This window comes from Chlorocebus sabaeus, chromosome 21, assembly GCF_047675955.1.
Source record: "Chlorocebus sabaeus isolate Y175 chromosome 21, mChlSab1.0.hap1, whole genome shotgun sequence".
Taxonomy (NCBI): domain Eukaryota; kingdom Metazoa; phylum Chordata; class Mammalia; order Primates; family Cercopithecidae; genus Chlorocebus; species Chlorocebus sabaeus.
The window spans coordinates 70,625,522-70,645,859 of record NC_132924.1 but is presented as its reverse complement, the minus strand read 5'-3'; the positions used below and the strand labels follow the sequence as shown (position 1 = coordinate 70,645,859).

The following is a 20,338-nucleotide window of genomic DNA, read 5'->3' as shown; positions in this document are numbered from 1 at the left end:
AACCATCATTCTTAGCAAACTATCACAAGAACAGAAAACCAAACACCGCATGTTCTCACTCATAGGTGGGAACTGAACAATGAGATCACTTGGACTCGGGAAGGGGAACATCACACACTGGGGCCTATCATGGGGAGGGGGGAGGGAGGAGGGATTGCATTGGGAGTTATACCTGATGTAAATGACGAGTTGATGGGTGCAGCACACCAACATGGCACAAGTATACATATGTAACAAACCTGCACGTTGTGCACATGTACCCTACAACTTAAAGTATAATAATAATAAATAAATTTAAAAAAAAAAAAAGAAACAGGAACAAATAACTTTGTCTCTCCTGCTTTAAATGTTACGCATATTATCTTTTTTTCTTCTTCTTTTTTTTTTTTGAGACAGAGTCTCACTCTGTCGCCTAGCTACTCCGGAGGCTGAGGCAGGAGAATTGCTTGAAACCTGGGAAGCAGAAGTTGCAGTGAGCCGAGATTGTGCCACTGCACTCCAGCTGGGCAACAGAGTCTCAACAAAAACAAAAACAGGAAACAACATGCCCTGTCTCTTAAAGTTGTATCAATTGGATTGAGGAGGGCAAGAGAAGTAGAGAGAAAGGAGCGTCAGTGTAGAGATAAAATGCATCTTAATTTGCCAAATAGCTGGTACTATATTTAAATAGTAGGGTTATTGAAAGACTAAGGAAATAATAGAAACCATGATGAATTCAAAACGCACAACTTTCAAATGATCATGTACAAAGATGGAAAGAAATACAATAAGAAAAAAAGCAACAGCAGCAATTTTGTTAAACAATAAAAAGTTGGAAGAAATAAAACAAGTTTTTCAGTCATTAAAGTAAACATCAATGGATTGAATTTTCTCATTAAGAGACAGAAATTACCATATTGCATCAAAAATTAAAAGCTATATATTGCTTGAAAGGAACACCACTAAAAGAAAGTTGCAAATGTTGCAAATAAAAAGAAAGGTATGCCGGAAAAATAATCAGGTAAGATAACACTAAAAGACAAGGTGGTTTTTAAAAATTAACCTGCTACATGCAAATTAAAAATGTCATCCTCTACTGATAACATGAAGAAGGGGAAGAAATCAGAATTCTAGAAAAATAAATCCTGAATAATAGATAAAACAAACATTGTATTTCACCACACAACTAATTCTACACACAGTGTAAATCAACTAATGCCTGCTAACAGTAGAATTAATCAAAATTTATCCCAATACTTTTTTCTTAAGAAGTTTCAGTTAATCACTGCTTACATTTTGTAAATACTAGGTCTGGGTAGAAATTAAAATTAATTCCTTAGATCTATGTCACCAGGTGGTATTTTTTTTAATTATTTGCTTTAAAGTATGAGAATTCTAGGTATAAAAAAATTCAACAAAAAACCCCTTGAAAATCAAAAATCTAATATATATTTTACTTAATAAATAAGTTTGCTTATGTTTTAAAACCTATAATTATAAATTTTAAATACAATCACTAAGAATTCCTAAAAGACACATAATAAATAAGGTAATTTTAATTATTTTATATAGTAACTACTTAAGAATTTAAAATAACTGTTTTAACAATATTCAACACTATTCTAACAACTGACAGGACAGAAGTGTTCCTAAAGTCTCTCACTGAATACCATTGCTTATTTGTACTTGGGTATATGTCATTGATAACTCGATTATTTCCTTTCGTTACTTATTGCCTTTATAAACATTAATAAAATTATTTCTTCTCTGACTGAAATTTAAAAAGAAAATCAAATATTTTTACTGTTGCCAGTTCTAACTCTAATTCTCCTTTCTCTCACCACTCCCAAATTCTCACAAAGAGAACAATCCGGTCCCTTAAAATGAGACATGCTTATAAGATTTTTCCCTCTCTGATGAGAACCAAATATAATAGAATAATGTTCTATCTGAAAGAAAAGAAAACTAAAGCCATTGAATCAGTAGCTAACACATAAATCACAATATCTGTGTGTTAGTCTGTTCTCACGCTGCTAATAAAGACTGGGTAACTTATAAAGAAAAGAGGTTTAATGGACTCACAGTTCCACCTCCACTGGGGATGCCTCACAATCATGGTGGAAGGCACAGGAGAAGCAAAGGCATGCCTTACATGGTGGCAGGCAAGAGAGATTGTGCAGGAGAACTTCCATTTATAAAACCATCAGATCTTGTGAGACTTATTCACTACCATAAGAACAGTTTGGGGAAAACTGCCCCCATGATTCAATTATTTCCACCTGGCCCCACCCTTGACACATGGAGATTATAACAATTCAAGGTGAGATCTGGGCGGGGACACAGCTAAACCATATTAATCTGATTCAGTAATACATTCTTAACACTACAAAGTAAATCAGAAAAGGATGTACAAATGTCATCAAAGCCATATTAGGCAGACCCTGGTCTTTCACTGGTTAATGTTAGTTGAATATTACCCAATGAGTAAACATTAACTGTACCATACATGTGATTCTGCATGTACATAAGCTACCAAGAGTACCTAGAAATCTTTTGGGGCTCACTGCTTCTTAAAATGCATACATTATTTTCTTTTTTAAAATGCTGTCACTAAATGGAGAAGTCGGAAATTACTACTGTCACACAAACACAACAAAAATGTACACTGCCAGCTTCCTCTGTAATGGATGCCTACTTATGTGGCAATTTAAAACACAGGCAGATCACAGGGATAATTCCCCTATGTGTGTACGGCTGAGAGGAAAAGTATGGCCTGCCTTGACAGAGACTGCTTTTAAGTCTTTAAACTGTCCTCCTTCCAGTATTTATTCAGTATGCCTTCCATGCAGCTGAAAAACGTTGTTTCAAATCAGTGGGCACGCCTAAAATACTTAAGGAGGAGCAGCTGAGAATCTTTGCGGTAACTAAAACCTAGTAACTTTACTCAGGGCAGGCATTAGGTGCCACTTGCTGCTTCTTAATATGCTGATTTAGCCTCCAACAGTGACAGGGCAATGGTGTGAAATGTCAGCTAAGGACTGGAGACTACTATTTAGAAGAGAAATTTGATCATGGCAGCATAGCAACACCAAGCAGTCCTGATTTTCCTCGCCAGATGACTAGCAGACATTTGGCATCATTTAAATTAAAGAAAGGGCAATCCCCAAAAGATAGCTTCATTTGCAAAATTATAAAGCTCCAATAAACAGTTATTTGGGGGAAAAAGAATGACAGTGTACGTATTAAACATCTGTAAATTCAGTGAAGAATGAAAATACGAAGAGAGTTTTCCCAAGCTCTTTGTATTCTACTAGATCAACTCAGCTGACCTCCATGGTTTACTTTCCCCTCTCATGTGATGCCTCTCTCCTTTCTCCTTTAATTGAGTAAGAGGTCTTGTCTTTTAACTATATATATACCCTCCATTTCTCACTAGTTGTAATTAAAAGTTGGTTAATTAAGCACGTCTTATGCTTAGAACTTCAAATGATATACTTCACTTTTCAATGGCCTACAACCTATGCTTTAGGAGCTAACAAAAATCACTTCTTGAAATACCAACAGAGCAGCATAATTTTTTTGAAAGGTTGCTAGTCTCATTGCTAATTAAAAAAGTGAATGTCTGCATGGTATCTAAGCTCAAGTTCAGAAATAAAAACTATTCTAATTAATTTTGATCTTTATACAACTATATATGCCATAATATCTAGACAAGAATTTCCCCAAAACACTCCTAAAATATACTCATTTATGAGTATAAAAGCCCCAGCACAGTATGTGGCTTGTAGATACTCTAAAATTGTTGTTTTTCACATATATAAACCTAAGTAATTACAGTGAGATTAATAAAAACTCGTGGATGTTACAATCTCTGTCTCCATTACCAAATTCACCACACATTTTATGTAAATACTTAATGTAAGTAAGTCTAGAGAATAAAAAGGCTAGATCCCCTCTCCTTTGTTCTCTCCATGCCTTCTTTCTTCTCTTTCAATCCTTCTCTCCTTTTACATAAATTGTAACTTAATTAAAATAAGCTACCATTATTGCTTTTCTATACCACATCTGATGTAAAATAAAACACAGTAATACGTAATCTCATTGTGAAACAAAAATGCCAACCTAGAACTACAAGACCTCAGATAATACAGTTAAAACTTTTTCATTCTAGACTTCTCTGCCTTATCACATCATGTAATAATAACGAGAAGACGAGTAGGTAAAGCAATAGAAAGAGGAAGAGGAAGGGACAGAGGAAGAGGGAGAGGAAGAAGAGAAAGAGGGGAAGTCAGAGAAAAGAGAATTAAATGGAATAATCTGTGTAAAACACTAGGCAGAGTGCCTGACACACGGTAAGTGCAAGGCCGAGTGAGGAGATATGCTGCTAGGAAGCTTGGGAATTAAATGGATCTGGATACAAATACATGGGCAAAACATCTCTATAAAATTGAGACTATCAATACCAAGTACAGAAGTGTGTTGTAAGGATTAAATGAGTAAATACAAAAAAGCCCTTAGCACAGTGTCTAGTATATCAGAAGCACACAATACATTGTTATTAAGACCTTCTATTTTAAGGTCTCATATAAGATATTTGACATTTTTAGAACATTTTAATATTTAAACTAAAAACATAATTACTCTCTACTGAGAAATTACGAGGATTAATTTCATTTCAATGGATACAATTTTTGAATCCAAATATAGTTGTTAACAAAGACATCAAAAATTATACATTATATTCATCTGTTTTTATCTAAACTAAAAAATACCCATGTGAAAGGTAGAAGTTGATGCGTGCAATCATTTAATGAAAATGAACATTTCTGCAAGAGCCAAACTTGTTACTATCAATGACAAGCAAAAATGGCTATCTGAAAATCCTAATTTTAAGGAAATGTTCTGAGCACATAAATATAACACTTGATAATTTACTTAATTTTTTTTGTTGTTGTTTAAGAGATCACATTAGGTTGTTTTGCTAGAAAAAAAAATGGCACAGGCAGTAAGATATAGGGGAATAAATTATCTCTAAACCCTCTTGTAGAAAATGAGTCATTATTATTTATTATTAGACCTTTAAGTTGACGGACCTAGAATTTCTCAGAAAAGACAGTGTAAACAATCAAGGGTGACTGGTTCACAATAGACCAACATTTATAGGAGTAGCTGTAATTGGGGAGTAATGAGTCCTGAGACCAAATGAATAAATTAACCAGAGAAGGAGTAGACAGTCTTTTGTAACTAATGTCTCGGCTGTCAAGACACAACTTGGCTTTTGCTCTTAACTGGGACTTGACAGTGTCCACTGCCCTAGAATACAAGGACTGCCAACAGCAGGAGCACTCATCCACACTGCGGCCTGTTGGCATGCTGCCTGTGGCTGGATAATACATGCAAGATAGAGCATATGAGCTGGTATCGAGAATCAGTAACCGCAACTCTGAGGCTGCACTTTTTTTTTTAATAAATCTGGAAGACAGATGTTTGCCCCAAACAGCCTGTTAATTCTGAACTGATTATGTTGCCAACAACAAAGGCAGTAATCTGCAGAGAAAAGTATGAGTTTTAGACATTATTATAATAATTAAAAATATATCTATCATTTAAAATTAAGTCCTACTTACAGAACCGTACTTAACTTATTACACTGAGACGAATGTAACTCAGTCACTGTTGCTTAAGTCTATTAGAAATTCTGTTATTTAAAAATAAACAAAAAAGAGAGAAAGAATTAATGGAAGAATTAAAGATTTCTATTTTGTTAAAAGAAAAACAAATAATAAATAATGCCCCATCCATGGTTTTGAGAGAGCCAGGGTCTCACTTTGTCACCCAGGCTGGAGTGCTGTGGCACCATCATAGCTCACCACAGTCTTGAACTTCCGGGCTCAAGTGATCTTCCCGTCTTCGTCTCCTGAGTAGCTGAGACTATAGGCACATGCCACCACACTTGGCTAATTTTTTCTTTTTTTGAGACAGGGTCTTGCTATATTGCCCAGGCTGGCCTTAAATTCTTGGCCTCAAGCAATCCTCCTGCCTCAGCCTCCCAAAATGTTGAGATTACAGGAGTGAGCCACCACCTGACTCCCATATGCTGTTAGACACAACAATTTCACTTACATGACTTAAGTATAATAAAGCAATCAAAAGTTTTCTAGTATATGTGTAAAGATGTGCTATAAACAGTATTCATATCATCCATATAAAAAATAAACTATCAGAAGGAGATAGCTAAATAAATAATACATTCACAAAATGGAATACTATAAAATTAGTAAACAGATTTTATATAAGTTAATAGGCATTCACATAAAAATCTGCATGAAATACTGGTAAGTCACACACACACACACACACACACACACAATTATTCTAAAGGGTAGTCACCAAACTTTAAAAGGTAGTTTTTCTCTGGATAGTGAACACTTAAGAGAACTTTTCTTCTCACCTCTCACCTCATACATTTTTTGATTTCTTTAAATTATTTACAAAAATATATACTTGTATATTTACAAACATAAGATATATCAAAACCATCTAACACATTTAGTATAATCTAACATAGAGCCTACAGAAAATAAATCAGCTTTCACTGTAATGGATCATATGCAAATGAAAAAGTATGAATTTGTAGTTATACACTGCTTTATCATAGTGATCCCCTATAAAAGCACAATCTTCAACTCTGGCTTCAATGCTTTGAGAAAATTAGAGAATAAATATTCGACAATTTCCAGAACACAGTACAAATGAAAAAGGAATAAAAATTTGTCTACATAGGAATGTTAAAAAAAAATCAAGGCTCATTAAGTTACAGAGTTAAAAGCATATTGTTGAAAAGCACAGACATAAGTCAGACATACCTGAGTATAAAACCTCCTCCACCTGACACTTGAGAGTGGGATGGGTGCTGGGTGTGGTGACTCATGCCTGTAATCCCAGCACTTCGGGAGGCCAAGGCAGGCAGATCAGTTGAGGTCAGGAGTTCAAGACCAGCCTGGCCAACATGGTGAAACCTCGTCTCTACTGAAAAATACAAAAATTAGCCTGGCGTGGTGGTGCACGCTTGTAACCCCAGCTACCTGGGAGGCTAAGCAGGGAAAATAGCTTGAATCTGGGAGGTGGAGGTTGCAGTGGGCCGAGATGGCACCATTTTACTCCAGCCTGGGCGACAGAGCAAGATTCTGTCCTGAAAAAGAATAAAATAATAAAATAAAATAAAATAGTCTTACACCCCCCCCAAAAAAGTGAGATGGCTTTCACCTCAAAGTGTAACAGATTATAGACTGTAAGAAGACTGAAGAAGACTGTATCTTATCTTCAAACACAATAACATTTCTTCCTCATAAGGTTATTCTGAAGACGAAATTTGATACTGTGTGTAAAGCACTTCCCACAATGTCTGGCAATAATGATGGCTCAGCAACTGAAAGCCATCATTACGTGCCAAGAACACTAAGTTGTGATGAACTGATGATAGCTCCTACCATCCCCAACACCCCTCATGCACATACATACAAAAATGAGATATTCTTCTAAAAAGAATGTCAATCAAAGTTTAGTGTACACAGGAGAGAGAAAAGAAAAAAGCTTTAAATTAGACAAGGACACAGAGGTTAGGAATCACTTCTTAAAAACCAAGCTAAGCAACAATAATGGGATTTTACAATTGTGGAAGCTTAATCACTAAAAATATTTGAGAAAAGAACAGCCAACTCCCTCCCTTTGGTGGCTTAGACATTCAACCGTGCGAGATGAAAAGACCAAAAAACTGAAATTCCAAAATTCCATCAAGATGTAGGATTTGGGGCCAGGCATGGTGGCTCACGCCTGTAAGTCCAGTACTTTGGCAGGCTGAGGTGGGAGTGGGAGAATCCCCTGAAGTCAAGAGTTTGAGACCAGCCTGGGCAAAACTGGAAGATCCTGTCTTCACACACAAAAAATTTTTTTAATTAGCCAGACATGGTAGCATGTGTCTGTAGTCCTAGCTACTCGAGAGGCCAAGGCAGGAAGACTGCTTGAACCCAGAAGGTCAAGGTTGCAGTGCACCATAATAGTGCTGCTGCACTCCAGCCTAGGTAACAGAGTGAGACCCTGTCTCAAAAAAATAATAAAAATAAATTTTAAAAAGATTTATGATCCATGATACTTTAATTAAAGTGACACAGCATTCCATCATTCTAATGGTAAATTGTGTCAGGAGATTTTTTTAAAATCGTAGAAAACTAATCTTGCAAATGTAGTTTTTGACTTTAGAAGCTTTAAACAATTATGGGCCAGGTGCAGTGCCTCACGCCTGTAATACCAGCACTTTGGGAGGCCAAGGCGGGTGGATCACAAGGTCAGGAGATCGAGACCATCCTGGCTAACACAGTGAAACCCTGTCTGTACTAAAAAAATATAGAAGAATTAGCCAGGCCTAGTTGTGGGTGCCTGTAGTCCCAGCTATGCGGGAGACTGAGGCAGGAGAATGGCGTGAACCCAGGAGGTGGAGCTTGCAGTGACCGGAGATCACGTCACTGCACTCCAGCCTAGGCGACAGAGCAAGACTCCGTCTCAAAAAGAAGAAGAAGAAGAAAGAAGAAGAAAGAGAAGGAGAAGGAGGAGGAGGAAGAGGAGGAGGAGGAGGAGGAGGAGGAGGAGGAGGAGGAGGAGGAGGAGGAGAAAGAAGGAGAAGAAGGAGGAGAAGAAGGAGAAGAAGGAGAAGAAGAAGAAAAGAAGAAGAAGAAGGAAGAAGAAGAAGAAGAAGAAGAAGAAGAAGAAGAAGAAGAAGAAGAAGAAGAAGAAGAAGAAGAAGAAGAAGAAGAAGAAGAAGAAGCAGCAGCAGAAGCAGCAGCAGCAGCAGCAGCAGCAGCAGCAGCAGCAGCTTTGAACAATTATGAAGAACAGATCCAAAGAACACCTGTGTATATATAAAAGCCAGAATGGGTTTGGGCATCTCACAACGGGCTTCTACCTTCATGTTATTCAGTACAAGTTAGCAAGTGAATTTACAGAGGAAGATTTAGAGTTTATTTTATTCTGTGGGGAGATAATAAGGGGTTAACAAGGAAAAGGGAAAAGTAAACATCAACAGATTAAAAAATAAAGTTAACATTTAGGAATCAGAACACCACTTTTAGCTCAACTCTATAAATGACTAAATGTTGTTTAATGTTAGCAAACATTACTTGATCAGATTGTCTTTGAATTTATGGGATACCATGAAGTGAAGTTCTCTTTAAAGATTCCATTATGTGAATCGAAGAGGTTGGCCTTGAATCAGCACTGTTTCTCTATATTTATTTTTACCCAAAACACTATTAACTAGCACATTCAGATCAGAGCATTTCTGTTGAGGCGAGCTTGCTATTTTGTGGGGGAAAAAAAGAGGTGAAATGACATACGGATTTTTTTCTTTTTTTTCTTTTTTTGCCTCACTTTGGGATTATCTTGCAACAATCATCAAGGATTTCATAGACTCTGAAGTCCCCAAGTAAAGTCTGATGACTATCATCATAGAAAGAACGTGGTACAAGCAGCTGAGAATCCCAAGTTCTGGTTCCAGCTCTACCACTAACGACCTATGTGCAGGACCAGCCAGCTTCGGTGGGTGTGAGATCTGTGCAGTCAGATGATGCTGACTGACTTGGTGAGGACTCCACACTCAGAAGGACCCCATGTTTGGTTTCATTCTCTGATGCTGCCCTTTTGAAATGCTAATAATTTATTAAGAAGAGCCTCACATTTACATTTTGTACTAGGCTCTACAAATTGTGTAGTTTTTGCCTGAGCAAGTTTTGCAAGTCACTTGAGCTAATTCTCATTTTGCTCAAAGTAATCACAAACCCAACACTCCCTCCCCATGCTGTATTACCAGAACATAAATTATACATTAGATACTGCTTTCTGATCCTAAAGCCAACTCTAAGAATCTCATTTCCAAGAGATTTCGTTTAGAAGACAGCCTATCACTGTTGCCCCAAACCTTTCCATGTCTGAACCTTCCATTAAATAGGTGCCCTATACCATTAACTGTGCTTTCTATCTTAAAGGTATATTTGACTACTACCTTTTTTTCAAAAGTGCCTTTGTTAAAATACCCATTTAGTCCTGACACTACTCCATGGAATGTGGGAGGAAAACGCATTCTCTAGCAATGACAGATTTACAACAGAAAGTGTGGTTGGCCGGGCACAGTGGCTCACGCCTGTAATCCCAGCACTTTGGGAGGTTGAGATGGGCGGATTACATGAGGTCAGGAGTTTGAGACCAGCCTGGCTAACATGGTGAAAACCCATCTCTACTAAAAATACAAAAGTTAGCTGGGTGTGGTGGTTGGTGCCTGTAATACCAGCTACTCGGGAGACTGAGGCAGGAGAATCCTTTGAACCTGGGAGGTGGAGGTCGCCATCATACTCCAGCCTGGGTGACAAGAGTAAAATTCCTTCAAAAGGAAAGAAAGAGAGAGAGAGTGAGCAAGAGAGAGAAAAGAAGTTGGAAGGAAGGAAGGAAGGAAGGAAGGAAGGAAGGAAGGAAGGAAGGAAGGAAGGAAAGAAGGAAGGAAGGAAGGAAGGAAGGAAGGAAGGAAGTTGTTTTAAAACACTTCACTGCTAACCTATAGATAATACATTAATCAGAACAAAATGTTATAAAACTTAAAATGCTGAGTGTGGTAGAGAGTACCAGCACAGTTACAGGTAAATGGATCTGTCTCCTTGGTGTAATTGAAAAGGTCGTAAATACAGCACTTAGTGTTTCACCATCTCTTCTGTTTGGCCCCAAATTCCTACCATTATAATTACTTTAGACTTAAAAATCTATAAAGATGCCTCTCCAGTGTGTAACTTTCCATTTACCACATTAACAAATGGTATCAAGCAGGACAGGCATCTCCCACTTAAGCAGTAATCTGCTTCAGAAAAATCTGATGTTCTGAGTGAAAATTCTGATAGCCTATTATTTATTAAGTGAAAAAAAAACAGAACATTTTTATATCAACCCAAACCCCTCACAACCAGCTTTCAACCACCTAAAGAAAACAATAAAATAGACACTTGCCAAGTGCCAAGGTGCGTGGACAAATGTTATAAACTATATATTAGGGTGTAAAGGGCTACAGGCATCATTTCCTGCTCACACAATGAACAGGATGTTAACAGACAGCGTCTACAGGCCCTACTTGGCCTTTCACTGTTGGCAGAAAACATGCACATCTCCTAAGTTGGCACCTGGACTACATTTCAAGGTATTTCCACATGATTCTGATGTTCTACTATCTGTAACGTGAATCACATGTTATTTTGTTAAAAACATGAGATTGGAAGATGTCAACGTAAGTAGGTGCCTTATAAGCATCAGCAAAAAGCAAAACAGGAAACAAAAACATCTTAGTGAAAGCTCAGTCTAGTCTGTGCAGATTGGATTTCAAAAATCAAGAGGCATTCCATTGGGCAATCATTCACTGGAAAGATATTCTGCAGGTTATGTCTGAATTTTATTCGGTAGCCTCTAGGTAGGTGTTACAAGCTGTAGGGCAAGCAAAATAAATGACGTTGCTGACTTTAAAGGACTTAAATATAATGGTACTATGAGACCCCAGTAGAGCATTAATATGGTTTTCTTAGTTATAATAGCTACATGTCAACTGGACAGACTACTTTGATTTAACTGGACAAATGACAGACAAATACATTTTGGCTACAATTATTGAGGTGCCATGGAGCTGAGAAACATGATGCAGCCACCTAAAAGTTAGATAACATAAACACAAGAATTCCAGCCCAAATCTCTCACTCTATGTAAGATGTGGTGAAGTCATTTAACCTTTCTTAGTTTCAGCTATGCACTATGTAAAGATTAGATAAGTTAATGTTGTAAGCTTTTAAACAAATGACAGGACACACAAGGGAACACCAAGTATTTTTGTAGATACAGCAGGTCTTCAAATAACGTTGGTTTGTTCGGTATCGTTTTGTTGTAACACTGATGAGAAAAAAATGAAAATCAATTCCTGGCCAGAGAACTGTCTGTGTGGAGTCTGCATGTTCTCCCCATGTCTGAATAGGTTTCCTCCGGGTACTCCAGTTTCCTCCAGCATCCCAAAGATATGTACATTGGGTAAACTGGCATGTCTCACTTGTCCCATGACAAGTAGGTGTGGGTGTAGGAATGAGGGCACTCGGTGATGTGATGATGTCCTGTCCAGGGTAGGTTCCCATCTTGTACCCTGAGCTTCTGGAGAGGTTCTGGCCACCTAACACTCTGAACTGGGATAATTACGTAAATAATTATCTTACTCGTTCATGTTAATCTTTCTTAAATGTATGTATAGCTCACATTTATTTCCGTGTTTAATAACAGAAGTTTTTGGTGTTTATGTAAAAGTTTAGTGATATTTTTGTGACCAGGAATATGCCATGGACACTTCACATTTGCTTATATCCGTCAGTGGGAAAATTGGGTTCGTTATATAGTGTGTCATTTAAAGTGGCAGTTTCCAAAAACCCATCAATGATGTTAAGTGAGAACTTACTGTATATACAACTGGGTTTGAATTCTTTGCTAGCTGTGTAAACTTGGGCAATGTATTCAACTTCTCCAGGCTTTCATTCTCCCATGTGTACAGTAAAAACAACTATATGTACTTCGCAGAACAGAAATAGTATTAGAAATATATGGAAAGTGCCTAGCAAAGTATCTGGACCACTGCAGACAGTCAATAAATGCTAATGATTAATTTGCCCCTTTTCTAGTAAAACTCCAAAAACTTTCACTCTTCTCCATCTAAGTAACCAGCTCATTCACTCATGCCTCTACATTCTTTTTACCCAGAACACTTAATTTCTTAAATTTCTGTCCTTTACCACAACTTCTTGTGTCTCCACTGTTCCTTATAAATGTACACTTTATCCACATAAAAAACATCTACTCCCTTGAACTCTTATTTCTTGACCATTATCAGATCCTATCTAACATGGTTCCTGGTTTCAAATACTTCAACTACTGTTGACTATTCTCAAATATCCTTGATGTTTACAAAGTTTACTTTGCTAATCCTCAATCCTAGATGGATTCAACAGTCTTCTCATTCTATTAAGTTGGTGCAAAAGTAATTGCAGTTTTCTACTCTTCATATTATGCCAAGCCGTGTTAGAGAAAGCTGATTTGATTATGAATATAACTGTTACATTGAAAGGTGGGGCTCCATATAAAAAATGCCCACAGAAAACAACGTTTCCTTTCCTCTCCTCTGCTTCTTTAAAATGATTTTTCTCTAGACCGTCTTCCATAAAACTCATATTAAATCCTGAAAAAGTCTTCACATAGACATCAACTGGTGGGATATACATTGTAATTGTTCGCCCAATTTTGTTCAGAGAAGCAATGGCCTGGCTAAAACTACATTTCTTATCCCCCTTGCAGCCAAAGGTTGCCCAGTGAGATAGACACAGAAGTAACACAGTGGGATTTCTGGAAATCTCTTGAGTTACCTACCTATGTATATCTTATTACAGGAGGAAAAATAAATCCACACTCTGTTTAAATCATCCTTTTGTTGGCTTGTCTATTAATCATACTTGAACACAACATTATGCCTTTCAGGTTCCCTAATTTTTCCACTCACCATTGTATATAAAAGTGTTATTGCTAAAAGTAGTCTCAGTTAATCAATTACAATATCTAGTCTGGAATAAAAATCAAATATCTAAGCTTAATGTAAAATTCATTTAAAATCCCATTACTATGTTAGTACTGCTTCAGACAGAGAAACTTCAGATGGGGAATGTGGTAGATGGCTATGTCCACTCTCCAAGTTTTTCCTCCTGATTTCATCTTGACACTACTTAGCAGCTCAAGCACAGTGATTTCAGCAATGGCACTATGAGAAAGTTCACAACAGATGGCCTTTTCTTGACTATAATTATGTGTTGTTACTCTCTGCAGCTGATGGATGTTCAACACTGACTTATTCCTTTATTGAGATACTTTCCCAGTTGTTTGGAGGTACCCAGGACATTCAGTTGCAATGTAATACTTCTGAGGGTCATTTAAACCCCAGCCTCTCAGCTCCCATTTGACAGTATATTTCTACGCTCTTTCCTGCTAAACTAGTTTTGTTCCTGGCAGGAAGCCCTGTTGGGTCCTGTCCGAGACCAGCTCCATCTCACACTGCCTTGTTTTGTATGTAAGTTTGTGGCCCTTGATGCCGTGTCTCATTGCCCTGTCACCAGGTAAACATGTCGAGCCTCAGCACTTCCCTTTTAGCATCCACAGGCATGTATCAAATCCAAATAAATAAAAGTAATCTCAATTTTGCAAAACAATAATGGATTACCTAATCCCTTCACCACTCAGACTCAAAGGGAAATGTATTAGCTGTCTAAGTAATCTTCTCAAAGACATTTACACTAAGATTACAGAGAAGGGTAAGCATACTTTTCTCCTTGGAGAAAGCAAATGGCACAACATTTTATACCTCTTTCAAAGGAATTTTTCTCCTGTTCTCTTTAACCTGGATAATTTATACCCTCCAGACAGATTCTGGATTAATGATCAAAATATGCACATCTACATAAACACAGAGTTTTCAGAAAGGTCTTTGAAATTCATATGTAGCTTGGAACCTCATTTTTAGAATATGAGGGTGTTTTATATCTTCTGATTCTTCTCAGTATTAGGAAGGCCCTAGATTTTATTCCTCAGTCATTTTACTTACCCATAATAGACTCCTTTCACCTTTTCTTACTTTGCTCTCCCAAATCTTCAACAAGTCCCCAAGACTCCCATAGCCCCTTCTATCTTACATATAATATCCCCTTCTACTTGACCAAGAGAAAAGTGGTCATCCATTGTGACTTTTAAATTTTCTCTACCTGCAAAACTGTCTTTATTTACATCTAATAATATTCCTTCTGTCCCAAGTGAAAGGTTCCAAAATCTTTTCAAAGAAAATTGCATGACCTCGATCTCTCTCTGTCTGCTTTTTCTGGAATCATCCTTCAACATTCAGACTATATTTTTCTTATTTTCAAATTTCATAGATTTCTGCTTTTCTAGCTATAAGCATGCTTATATGTCCTCCAGTGTCAAAAATAAACAAGAAAGAAAAACATGCTTTAGTAGTACTCCACATTTTCCTTCACTGTCCTACCAAACTTCATGAAAATCCAGACAAATTTCTTGCCAATGTTTCACTTTCCAATCACTCCTTAACACTACCATCTTTATTCTGTTCCAATGCATTCTATTGAATCTATTCTCACAAAAGTACACCAATGACCCCTAATAGCCAAACACAATGAATTTTGTATTCTTCTTTGAGTCTCTAAAGAATTTCAGAATTCCTTCCTGGATCCCCTTTCTCACTTCTTTGGATCTAATTTTTCTTGAGTTTCTTTCCACATTTTTTAGTTAAAATCCCTAGAGATAAAGATCAGAAACCTGCATTTTTATAAAATGTTATTGGCACTGCTGACAAATAGAAATGATATAGAATGACTGGCCTAAGAGTTAAAGAAAAATAAAAAAAAAAAAAAAACAACTATTTGGTTAAATAACAATAATCTAGTACTTCCAGGAAAACAAAAACAAAACCTACTTTAAAAATCACTTGAGAACATTTGTCATGTTCCTCTTCTTGTTATCTAATCATAAGCTCAATATCAAGGTTGAATTAAGAGTTGGAGTATATTACAGTATTTAAAGCTCCAAAATAGACTGGAGCAGCTTTAATTAAAGTTACCAGGACAACCAGAGGGAGACAGAATATGCCATAATTGGAAAGTGTCACCAGAAAAATTTGTTTATTGTAACCTTGATCCTATTTCCTTTGAGCAAAATGCCTAGAGACCTTCATTTACTGAGCAGATCCCCTTGGCTGGGCTGGTTGGTGAACAATGAGACCACTGATTTCATTTACCTCCATCTCTCAGAAGGCCGCACTGGAGGTTGGACTGCTTTGTTGAAAAGCTTTCTCCTGTGAATTGTTCATTAACACTTGCAGATATTTCAGCCTAGTTCAAGCTGAAATGTATGTCCATAATAATGTTAAATGACTGCATCTTTTTTTGCTTCAAAACAGTTTGATTTGAGATTGCTTAAGAATAATCCAATGATAACAGTCAGATAATCACTGCAGGGAGCCAGTTCCTGAGACACAGACATAGCAAATGTCAGAAAAACAAGTCATTTAGCAAACACATCTTGAAAATAAAAAATGGTTCAAATTATGAATGTGGGTTTAGAGGGAAAAAAAACTGGATTTTAGACAGAAGTCAAAGTTGAATTCTACCACCACCTCATGCTATCTACACAGTCTCGGATAAGAACATTGGTATTCTAAATTTCCTCATTTATAAAATAAGAATGCATAAATGTTTAATGTGTCTACTTTACAGAGTTTCTGTAAGGGCCTAATATATATGAGTCATCAGAATCATAACATGATTTTATATAGTAACAAGCCCCCCCACCAAAAAAAAAAAAGCAAAATTGCTATCAAAGAGACAGCAACGAAAATGTTTTGATATCATTTTATCTTTCAGCTCTTTCTAAGGCTGGTAGATGCAGCTGATCAAAAGACAAAAGCACAAATGAGTGCAACGTAAAGTTGAAATAAGTAGTTTAGAGTCAAACATATAAACAAAAACAAGATAGCACATAAGGCAATAAGTTAAATTGACTTTTTAATCAAAAATATTATAAAAGATAGGATTAACAATTTAATCTTCAAATACATAAAATCCATGTTCATGTATGCACAATAACAATTATTGCAGATACTAAAAAGCAATAATTTCACCCAAAAACCCTCCAGTTTTTAATTTCCTTTTTTCAAAAACCTGAATTATCAAAGACTGTTAAGTAATTTCTTTAGAAGGCATATAAGAAAACAACCAGTTACATTTATTTTTCTCTCACAGTGTTCACATTTATATTTTCAGAGGTATCTTATGTTTACCAAAGAATAATAAAGGTTTTAAAATTTTTCAAACTCAAAATGAAAATTGTTTGAATACCATATAGTCTCTTTTACTAAATTATTTTTTTGAAAATGGTTAATTGATACAGGATTCATTGAAAAATTAAAAGCCTTCCAGAATATTCTATCACCTAGATCATCCAATTATTCAGCATGGATGAATAGAAGTTTACAAAATACTACTTAGCCATCATTTCTTCCTTGTTATGATTACACACTTCTTTAGGTCAAAGGATGTATTTGTGTAATAACTAGGAATGCAGATCTTCAAGTCAGACACACTTGAATTTGAATTTTACATTCAAATTCACATTCAAATTTCACATTCTTGCTGCTAAAAGTATAGTCTTTGTACCAGGAGCGTACACATTACCTTATGCTTGGTGGCTTATTAGAAATGTACCGTCTCTGTCCAGATCTACTGAATAAAAATCTGCATTTTAACAAGAGCCATGGGTGATCTGCATGCATATTAAAGTTTGACAAGCACTGGCAAACATTACTTATTAGATATATTTCCTTGGGCAAGTTTCAGGAACTCTCAAAGTCCCAGTTTCTTCATTGAAAAATGAGACTAATACTGGTGTCTCTACCATAGCATTATTATGGGAAATAATTCGATGATGCTACTTAGTAACCACTCAATAAAGTCTAACTGGTATTAAATTTTATCATCTACCTTAGATTTGTATATTCATGATGTTTTCCACTATATTTACCTATAAAATTATATTAGTGTCCCACCCAGAAGAAATAAAGCTCCTTTAATCCGGATGTCTCCCTGAGTATAAGCCTACAACAAAAATACAAGCAAATTAACAATGCCATCTTGCATTCATTTATAATACAATGTAGCATATGTTTTTCCATTAGCCTCAAAATATTTCTCTTTGAAATAATGTTTTCTATTTTTGTAGAATCAAGGAAGTTAAGCAAAGAATTTAGTTTGAAAACAAACATGAATCTGTCTCCCTGAAATAAAATGGAACTATTCTACACTTAATTAGCCATTGTGTCTTCAGTATTCTGTCACCACGTGCCTAAGATATTCTACTGATCCCTCACAAGACTCAAATAATGCTCCAGGTGTCTTGAGCTTCCATTCCAAATGAGAAATAAGAAAGTCTCAATAGGATTATACTTTAATCCAATTAAGGCAAGACATACACTATTTCATTCCACAACCTTTTTTAAGGGACTATGATGTCCAAATAACCTTCTTCCTACATCCAGAGGAAAAATGTAGACTGATAAAATCAATATAAATCTAATCATTTTCCACTGTCACCTGAATATTAATCACTTCAGTAGGTAGCACCTTATTTTTATCAGATAAGTTTTTATTAAAAACATTTACATAAATAAATGCTTAAAAGTTGTATTCTCATCTCCAAAATTGAAGATAATAATGCTTTGAATTTTCCAGTAAAGAAAGTTTATCTTCCTATGGATTACTCAATTATTATTATTTTTATTTATTCATTTATTTATTTTTAGTTTTTTGAGACAGAGTCTTGCTCTTTCGCGCAGTTTGGAGTGCAGTGGCGTGGTCTCAGCTCACTGCAAACTCTGCCTCCCGAGTTTAAGCAATTTTCCCTGCCTCAGCCTCTGGAGTAGCTGGGATTATAGGCACCTGCCACCACACCCAGCTAATTTTTGTATTTTTAGTAGAGACGGGGTTTCACCATGTTGGCCAGGCTGATCTTGAACTCCTGACCTCAGGTGATCCTCCCAACTCAGCTTCCCAAAGTGCTGAGATTACTGGAGTAAGCCACTGCATCTGGCCTCAGTTATTATTTTTAATTAAATGTTTCAACTTCTAGCAACATGGCATAACAGAATTTCCAAGCAACATACCTGCTACACTACAACAATATCTTGGATACTTGAAGAAGCATAATATAAAGATTTAGAAGTATCTAAGAAAGCATAGAAAATTTCTGAGGGTCAAGATATTTATAAAACATAGTAAACAAAAAAATCTGAACTCTGAGTATTAAGTAAATAGGAAATTCAGAGTTGTATTGAGACAAATATCCATAAATATACTGAAAACTATACAATAAGAGGAACCAGGCTAGGCGCAGTAGCTCATGCCTGTAATCCCAGCTCTTTCAGAGGACAAGGCAATAGGATCACTTGAGCCCAGGAGTTAAAGGCTTGCCTGGACAACATAGGGAGACCTCATCTCTACAGAAAATTAAAAAACTAGCCAGGTATGGTGGTACATGCCTGTACTCCCAGCTACTTGGAGGGCTGAGATGGGAAGGTTGCTTGAGCCCAGCAGGTTGAGGCTGCAGTGAGCAGTGATTGTGCACTGCACTCCAGGCTAGGCAATGAAGTGAGACGCTATCTCAAAAACAAACAAACAAAGAATAAGAGAAGCTAAACTGAAGCTCCAGCATTATATCTAACAAAAGATGTATAAGAAGTTTATGAAAAAAAAAATTGTTAAAGTTTATCAAATGGTGTAAAATACTGCTAAATGAGAGATACTATGTATAAATAGAAAGACAAAATATAATAAAAATATCAATTCTTCTCACTTTGATCTGAGTCAATATAATACAAAACAAAATCCCAGCAGACATGTTCCTGGATAATTATATGCTGAATCTAAAATTTAGATAAACGGTAAGAGTTTAAGAATACTCAAGATTATTCTGAAGAAGAATATAGTGAGGGACTTAGCCTATGTATTTAGTCTGTTCTCACCTGGCTAACAAAGACATACCCCAGACTGGGTAATTTATAAAGGAAAGAGGTGTAATTGACTCACAGTTCCACACAGCTGGTGACACCTGACAATCATGGCGGAAGGCAAAGGAGGAGCAAAGTCACATTTTACATAGCAACAGGCAAGAGAACATGTGTAAGGGAATTCCCCTTTATAAAACCATCAGATCCTATGAGACTTACTATCATGGGAGCCACACGGGAAAGACTCGCCCCCATGATTCAATTACCTCCCACCACATCCCTTCCACAACACGTAGGAATTATATGAGCTACTATTCAAGATGAGATTTGGGTGGGGACACAGCCAAATCACATCAGCCTACTTGATATTGAGCTGGACAACTGGAGTTCACTAGGGGAAGGCAAACTATTCTATAAATGTCCTGGAAAAATTCCTTGGAAAAAATAATTTGAAATGCAGACTGAAATTATATACTCATATAACTTGCAAGTGGACTAAACACATAAATGCAAAAGACAAAGCTTAGAATCAGGTAAAATGAAATATATTAAATTATGTGTATAACCTCAGGGTAGGCAAGGATTTCTTAAAGAAAACACTCTACAATACTAATAATTAAAAGAAATGTTGACTTTGCAATAAAATTAAGAATTTATCTCATCAAAAATCACAATAAAAGCAATGGACAAGGC

At 36.4% G+C, this 20,338-nt stretch overlaps 1 protein-coding gene and 1 long non-coding RNA gene across 8 annotated transcripts in view; both read right to left on the bottom strand.

Annotated features, from left to right (window-relative positions):
* The window catches only part of LOC140709675 (uncharacterized), a 37,221-nt gene extending 20,494 nt beyond the window's left edge, over positions 1–16,727 (bottom strand). Inside the window, exon 1 of the long non-coding RNA XR_012090379.1 lies at positions 6,846–16,727. This is a non-coding gene — a long non-coding RNA (uncharacterized lncRNA). The remainder of the gene's footprint in view (positions 1–6,845) is intronic.
* The window catches only part of CACNA2D1 (calcium voltage-gated channel auxiliary subunit alpha2delta 1), a 498,706-nt gene that overhangs the window by 368,292 nt on the left and 110,076 nt on the right, over positions 1–20,338 (bottom strand). The gene's annotated exons all lie outside the window — the stretch shown is intronic.